The sequence below is a fragment of the Coenobita brevimanus genome, chromosome 23 (genome assembly GCF_032717465.1).
Source record: "Coenobita brevimanus isolate Jiangsu-jjx chromosome 23, ASM3271746v2, whole genome shotgun sequence".
NCBI lineage: Eukaryota > Metazoa > Arthropoda > Malacostraca > Decapoda > Coenobitidae > Coenobita > Coenobita brevimanus.
In genome coordinates this window covers 69,194,625-69,201,961 of record NC_136976.1, presented here as the reverse complement: position 1 = coordinate 69,201,961, position 7,337 = coordinate 69,194,625, and the positions used below count along the sequence as shown (strand labels likewise).

The following is a 7,337-nucleotide window of genomic DNA, read 5'->3' as shown; positions in this document are numbered from 1 at the left end:
TCAAAACTGTGATTGTTCGTGCTTCTCTGCCGACCACTGCAAGACGATACGTTTGCTGGCACGTTAGGCCAGACCACCACCACCACCAATGACTAGAAAATGTCCACTGCCTCCTCACCTCAGTGACTCAGTCCCCACAAGGAGCAAAGTGGGGTTGCAAAGTCCCAAGCCTTAGCAATAATAACGATAAATACAGAACCTCAGAAAATCGTTTCGAAAGTGCTTACATTTCTAGAACGGAACATTGCCGGCAAATCTATAAATACCGCTAGACTTCTTGCTCCTACGTGTGAATTGTTCCTGAATGAATATCCCCAGATTTAGCGAAAAGTGCTAAATTGGCAACCCTTGCTCCGAGTTGAACGTGCTTGTGGAGACCTGTTCCGGACCTATGACTGCCAATAGTCACCATAACCAAAATATATTTTGATTTACAGTGGGTGGTTTTAGTTCCACACACTACGGTACCTAAAAACAGTATGGTTAAAGAATGTTTTTCCGCATTAAGAAAAAATATTCATTCAGAAAAACCTCAAATTTCTGTATACTGAGGTACCGGTATTTTATTCACATCATCATTCGTTGCAAGTATGGTACAGTACAAACAAAATAATGCCAGCGTAAACCGTTTTTTTTTTTTTTTTTTTTAACTAGACAACACCCATTGGGTTATATGTAAAATGATCTTACATTCATATATAACACAAGAGGGCAGTCATCCACATGCAGGAAGAGGGACGGTTTCTTTCTCTCCGGGGAAGCGGGGCAGCGCTTGACTCGAGACCGAAAGGTGTTCGCGACCCGCCCGGATAACTGCCCTGCTGGGAGAAGTAGCGTTCTCCTGTCACCCAGCGGGGCTGTGTGGCCCAAGTGGCCTAGCTCTCTAAAACATTTTTCTTGCTGGTGTTAACATCAGTCTTCCATAACTGGCTCCATTTATGCAACTGATCTAAATCATCCTGCAACTCACAATTTTCTTCATGATTTTTGCATCAAAAACATACATGATATATGATCGAAGTTCATTATATATCATGAATTTAATGGGGACTAAAACTTCTCCCTGGGGCACTCCATTTATCACATCCATGTTGAAAACCCACAACCACTGCCTATATTTTACTGAAGAAGGTGTGTGGCAATATGTACAGTACTCTATATCTTTACAATAAATATTATCAATCATAGGTCTCATCTGTCTGTCGGCGAGGTAGCTCCTCATCCGTTAAAAAAAAAAAAAAAAAAGTCTATGCTAGTATTTTTTTTTTTTTTTAGTATATTCCAAACCAATCTTTCATGTGGGACTATCAAACGTTTTCGTGAAATTCAAATACAGCTCACCCACCCACCTATTTCCTGTAGTAACTCATGCAAAACAGCGTTTATGATACCGAAATACCTTCTCTAAAACCAAACTGCCTTGAGGTTATCTTATTCTCTAAATGAACAACCTATCTCATCCTTAATTATTATTTTTTCACGCAAATGCAGACATAATAAACCCTCGTGTACAAGAATATAATTCACCCACCATTTCATTTTCATCCTCTCTTCTGTTTTTTTTGGTTGCTGTACCAGCCAACTGAGGTGACCGACATCTCTTCTTGGTGGATAACATCATTTCCCAAAGTCGTACCACACAAAAATTCGGTGATAGGTAATTCCCAAGTCAAAGAAGTTTCCAGCAACCGCTGTCTCTCTCGCTACACTCCACTGAGCAAAGCTGCCAACACCTAACTGATAGACGATAGCTGGCAGCTGGCTGCGTGCACGCGAACGAGGACCGCGGCAAAGGTCCCGCTAAGGTTTTTGTCTTGTTTCATGTTTGGACACGATCGATTCGCGCCAGACCTTGACGCAGTGTACCGCTTCTGCAGATCACGTACAACAAAGACACTCCTTGATGTATTTTCATAACAATACTCGTTCACCTTCGAACACGTATCTTGGTTGTAAGTACAGTCTCTTCAGCCAATTTAATGTTCTTAATCGTTATACTAATTTAATACAAACAACGTAGGGCCACCTGAGTCCTCGTAGAGTGACTGGATATTGAGAACCTCCCCAAGCCCAAGGATCATAATTGGCTGCCTTGTGAGCTTAATTCCCTCTTCATGGAAAAGTTGGAGACAGTCAGTCGTCACCAGACTGTACCACTGAGCTCTAAAATATGGAGGGGCTGTCAAAGCACCGAGCCTGTGACTTTGGCCGCCACGTTGAAACACCCGCACTCGTCGCCTCTGCGGCCTCCACCATGGTTTTCTGTTTCTTTGTTGCTTACACAAGCTAAGCAGTATGAATCTCCCACAGACACTAATCTCAGAAACACCAGTGGCGTATCCAGGATTTTTGCCAGGGGGGGCAAACATTTCGAATATTTCCCCAAAATATCTGTCACCACACTGGCGTGAGTGTCCCGAACACACACAACCCACATTCGTGATACTATTGCATTTTTCTATTTTCCTTTGGGTTTTGTATTTCTCTCTCTCTCTCTCTCTCTCTCTCTCTCTCTCTCTCTCTCTATTTAGCACATATGTGTAAATTAAAATTCGCTGCCGCACCCACCTCCAGTCTGGTACTCTGTTTTTGTACTACTGTTGTGGTGGTTGCCAATGGAAACTCTGTTTTCCACAACTTATTACTTTAGTTTGATTCTCATTGGCTCAGGCATCAGGGGTGGTGCATACGTCAAGACTGACTTAAGTATATATATATATATATATATATATATATATATATATATATATATATATATATATATATATATATATATATATATATATATGGTGCCAGACACCATAATCCCGTAAAGGGTGGCCATTTGACACTGAGTTAGTTGTTTTACAGGGAGGGGTAGTGTGGCAAGAATTCATTAACGTATCAAAAACTAAAATGCCCGCCGTGGCCGCCACCGGACCTCCCACCACACCACCCCCACCCCACCACCGGGCCGTCACCGCACCACCACCCCAGGAGGACACAACGGTGGGGTTAGTGACCCCGTTCAAGAGGGTCACCAGGACATCACGATCCTAGGCCCTTGTTCCCCGCAATTGTCCCAACCCCAGGTGATCAGGGAAAGTAGACTACATTGCGGGCGGAGCAATGATCACCAGAATAGGGGTGGGACTGAACCAGATTCAGTCCCAGGTAACACCGTATTGACGGCTTTGTTACACCCTCTAGGGCAGGAGGCCCAAGGCTACGGCCTTATAAAGTGTGTGAAGGGGAAGGCGACCCCAGGCTCCGGCCTTAGCACACCAGAGAGAGACAGTTGCCCCAGCGCATCACTCCCTTGCTGTTCTCCCCTTCAGGAGCAAAACCCCGTCGTTAGTCCTGAGCCACGGCGCGAGGACGGCCCCGTACGTCAGGCAGTTGTTCCTGATCGGATAGATCAGCTTCCGGCTACGGCCAGAGTACGGACCAGGGTAAAGAGTCCCTGCTACCATACGTGTAACACTTCCCTATTACGGGAGCAACACCCCGTTGTCGGTCCTGAGCCGCGGCGCGAGGACGGCCCCGTACGTCCTGCAGTTGTTCTCCATACGGGTAGGCACTCGGCTCCGGCCGGGGCACGTACCAGGGTAGAGAAGCCCCTGAAGGTAGATTCAATCCGTATTGGAGAGAGTGTGGCCTCTGTGCCCCTCACTCTGGCTTATCTCCTACTACGGGAGCAGCACCATGCCGGCGGTCCCAAGCCGCGGCGAAAGAACGGCCCCGTCCGCCCTACAGGTGTTCCCCGTACGCCAGGCAAGTCCACAGCTACAGCCAGAGTATGTAACAGGGGAAGGCAACCCCAGGCTCCGGCCTCCAGACGTACTCGAGAGGACACGAGTATTGTGAGTCCTCCTCCAGCCTCTTTCCCTTCGGGAAGCCCTTCGTCACGACCCGGGAATATAGCCCCGGAGGAGACGCTAGAGTGGTGGCAAGGCCCGATATTGGGCTCACCGCCTACACCCGGGAGTTCCTTGTTCCTGTCCAAGCCCCGTAGGAGACACTGCTGCAGCCCAGTCCTGACGGTGCCTCTCCCCCTTGGTGCCCGCAGTCCCAGGACGCCCAGGCCAGACTCTCCAACTCCTGACGAAGGCGATCCGGGCTCCCTCACTCCCCGGAGCCAGAAACGGCAGGCCCGCTTACTTCGGCTGTTTGGTCCCAGTCCCGAGGGCCACCTATCAGGTCGAGGCCCCCAGACCAGAGGGCCTCCCTGCACCCCACCGGCGCGGCCCTATTACGAGGGCCGCCTCCCAGGTCGAGGCCCCCAGACGGGAGAGCCTCCCTGCACCCCACCTACGAGTGCGACCTAGAGTGAATATTACCCAGGAAACAGGAAAACAGTGATTCAACCCCCCCTCTTTATGTCAAGAACGACTGGGGAAAAAGAACAGTACACTGACTGTAAGAAACAGAGTAGTCAATAGTGGCCTACCAGAACTCAGTGTTGACAGGGCAGAAAGTGAAGTTTGTGTAATTATCCCAGTTCCCCCCCCCCCCCACGTAAGAGAGGCAGAGAGTTTTCTGTGAACACCTGAGGGAAGGGCGCGCGGGCCAGTCAAAAGTCTGTCTCCGTGACAAGGTGACCACGTCGAGTGTCGCTATCCGCGCCCTACCTCATTTATAGTAATATTCCCCATACAGACTCCCAACTTTGTTTATTCCTTATGTGAACAATTCTATTTATATCCTGCCTCCAAGTGACGTATAAGCAATATTGTAGATAATTCACGATCTCCCTGTATGAACGTTGTAGTGTGTATTCAGTATAACTTTACTTTGTGGTGCTAAGTGTTAACTCTGTGTCTGTATCTCAAATATCACTCTACGTGTATTGTTACGGTTAGAATTAAGGTAATAGATGTGTTAAGGTATACTGCCTGGTTTTTATGTCCTGTTCCTTTGTTGGTGCTTTACTTCCGGTCTAGAAAGAGGACCCCGCTTCAGTAGCTAGTGTTTTTACGACGAGAAATCGCCTTAGAAACACCAGCATAACAAAAACTTTACGTAAATACTAGCATAAAAATCCATCCATCCATCCATCCATTGCCAGACGCCATGTATCCCAAACGGGGTGGTCAAGCGCTTAGAGTTAATTGTTTTATAGTGATCCTAACAGAAAAAAAAAAATGAATGCACTAGCAAAATCTTGTTTCGTTAAAATAAAAATAAGAGTCCAAGAGATAGAATTAAAAACAGTAATTCTGTAGATACCTCATTACTGCAGATAGTAGGTTTGTCCCTGTATGACAGAAGGGATTCCATTATTAACAGGTCACTGAGGAGGAACTGGTCAGCATTTTTTTTTTTGGGGGGGAGGGACTTAATGGCCATCACCCTCAATGCGGGGTATTAGGCCAGCCATTGTTGGTGTAAAGAACTCATCAAGCCACTCCCGCACCGCATAAGACCGTCGATCTACAGTCGTGGTGGAAGCATATGATAGAAAGCTCGAACTGACTATCAGTACTGGTCTTGTGTCCTCACCAAGGTTGGCAGCCCGGAGCAGATCGTAGAGGATGGAATATGTCGTTGCTCCGAGCTAGTACGACCGGGTGTGAGCGCTGAGAGCCAGGAGGTGTCTATAGGAGGCTACGTCTAGCCGATCCTTGAGGTCGATGATGGGAGGGTGAGAAGGGGTGCCCTCCTCTGTCTGGGGAGAAGGGGACTCACAGACTTCCTCCTCGGCCAAGGAGCTGGTCGACGCTTCCTCGGTCATGGAGGCGGTGTCAGTTGAGTCCCGCTCCTCCTCAGACATTGCTGGCGGATGGTGGACTTCCGCCGTGGTCGTACTGTTGGTCAGGTCCGGGGCCGGGTCGGTAACCTGAGAGGCAGTTCGTCGGTTGAGGGGGACTTCCAGCCAAAGCCTCTTCCTCGGAGTCCGGCGAGGAGCAGTAGGTCGTGGCTGGCGAGCCCGACGCTCCCATCGGCGAGAGACCGAGTGTATATCGCGGGCAAAGTACTCGGGGATGATAAGGCGAGGCAGCCCATTCTCCTCGAAGATCCTTGGGAGGAGAACGCGCAAAACCCTCTTATCGTCCCCACAAAAAGACTTCGCCGTCGCGATACACATCACGACGAAGTTTTCATCTGTCCGGAACTCCAAGGATCCCTGGCCTGACGTCCCCAGGCCGTGAGGCGCCGCCGTGCATGGGCAGAACCCTGCACGGCTATACCTCCCGCCCTAGTAACATCCCGGGCTTCAGGACCCTTGGGGGTTCCAAACAGACTAAACTCCACCGCTTCTCCAACACCTAGGAAACGTTGGAGGTGCCGTGGGTTTGGCTTGACGATTGCCTGGCGGTGCACAAAAACATCAACGCCAGTATAGTGGCGTTTGATGAATCCATACCCCGCCATTACATTAAACCAAACCACGGTCCCCCGGATCTTCTGGGCGGCAGGAGACTGTGGCTGGCTGGTTGCCCCTCTCAACGGGTCGCAGGCAATGTCAGCACGTCCGTCTTGCATGGCTGCTCTGGTCGGAATCCTCCTCCTTAGGTTAGGACAGAAAAGCTGTCCGTGGATATAGGGTGGTCGTTGTCGTGAGCATGTTTACGAATAGCTGAGAAAGGCGGGCTGATGATAGGGTAGTTTGTTTGAATAGACCGACCAGTGTTCATAGCTACGTGTTTTGAGGTGCCGTTTCGTCTCCCCTTTATACAATGCATTACAGCTTTGACTGTTATGATTTACTGTTAGGATTTTTATGCTAGTATTTACCTAAAGTTTTCTTAATATGTTAATGAATTCTTGCCACACTTTGTAACGGCTTGTCTTTTTACTTTGTTTTAATAGGGCCTAGTAATTTTATTTATCAGACTCGACTTCAGAATTTTTTTATTTTTCTTTGACCTGGAATGATTCTTTAAATTCATTATTTTCACGTAGGTTAATCTCACCCCAAAGTATTTATTTTGCACCTTTCACCTTAAGGCTTTTATGCAGAAATTAATGCAATTTTATTTTATTACTTATGACTAAAATACAGTAAGGAAGAATATTACATGTACAGTCCTTTATTTCCTTTCTAGGCTCTGATGATGGTAAAAGTACTGTACCGAAACGTTAGCCAATAAAGATGAAAATGTATATACAAGCCCTGGTGATTCTCTTCCTAGAGAGAGAGAGAGAGAGAGAGAGAGAGAGAGAGAGAGAGAGAGAGTTGCGTAAGATTGCTTGTTCATATTTGAGCGAGAGAGAGAGAGAGAGAGAGAGAGAGAGAGAGAGAGAGAGAGTTGCGTAAGATTGCTTGTTCATACTTGTATCTTTTTATACAGCAACAAAACACTTCAGAAGCAAACCATAGTGAATATATCAGTGAAAAAAAAAAAAAATGATTC

The 7,337-nt window shown here is 47.6% G+C and overlaps 1 pseudogene; it reads right to left on the bottom strand.

The window, feature by feature from the left end:
* Nucleotides 1-6,066: 6,066 nt before the first annotated feature.
* On the bottom strand, nucleotides 6,067-6,465 carry LOC145392741 (cold shock-like protein CspA pseudogene; annotated as a pseudogene).
* Between the last annotated feature and the right edge of the window lie 872 nt (nucleotides 6,466-7,337).